Source organism: Scyliorhinus torazame, chromosome 29 (genome assembly GCF_047496885.1).
Source record: "Scyliorhinus torazame isolate Kashiwa2021f chromosome 29, sScyTor2.1, whole genome shotgun sequence".
NCBI lineage: Eukaryota > Metazoa > Chordata > Chondrichthyes > Carcharhiniformes > Scyliorhinidae > Scyliorhinus > Scyliorhinus torazame.
Genome location: NC_092735.1, coordinates 16,689,873 through 16,690,877, shown reverse-complemented (window position 1 = coordinate 16,690,877; position 1,005 = coordinate 16,689,873).

Genomic DNA, 1,005 nt, shown 5'->3' with positions numbered 1-1,005 from the left:
CATTTTAACCCAAATCATTAATCAATTAATGTCTAATTAACCAATCGCCTGTTAAGTGACTGACATTTTCCTGAACGAATCAACGGGGCCTCAGCTGAGAATTAGAACCAATGAAAACTAAGTAAAGGGCTAAACCCAGACGCCCCCCCCCCCCCCCCCCCCCCCCAGTTGGTGCTGCTGACCGACCTTCCTCTAACGCTCCGCGAGATAGTCTAGGAACGGTTGCCACCACCTGTAGAACCCCTGCGCAGACCCTCTCAAGGCAAACTTAATCCTCTCCAGCTTTATGAACCCAGCCATATTGTTTATCCAGGCCTCCACGCTGGGGGGCTTCGCCTCCTTCCACGTTAGCAAGATCCTTCGCCGGGCTACTAGGGACGCAAAGGCCAGAATGCCGGCCTCTTTCACCTCCTGCACTCCCGGTTCGTCCACTACTCCGAATATTGCTAGCCCCCAGCTTGGCTTGACCCGGACTTTCACCACCTGAGATATTGCTCCCGCCACTCCTCTCCAGAACCCCTCCAGTGCCGGGCATGACCAAAACATATGGACATGGTTCGCCGGGCTCCCTGAGCACCTTCCACATCTGTCCTCTACCCCAAAGAACCTGCTCAACCTCATCCCCGTCAAGTGAGCTCTGTGAACCACCTTAAATTGTATCAGGCTGAGCCTGGCACATGAGGAGGAGGAATTAACCCTACCCAGGGCATCAGCCCACAGACCTTCCTCGATCTCCTCCCCCAGCTCCTCCTCCCATTTACCCTTCAACTCTTCTACCAGCGCTTCCCCCTCTTCTTTCAACTCCTGGTGTATTGCTGACACCTTGCCCTCCCCACGACACGCGAGTCCCGCCACGCTGCCCCGACACCCGCACGCGATTCTCCCCCCCAAACCAACGCGTCGAGAATCACGCCTGGCCGCTCGGAGAATCGCCGCTCGCCGTTTGCAAAAGACGAGCGGCGATACTCCGGCCCGGATGGGCCGAGCGGCCGCCCCAGCACGACA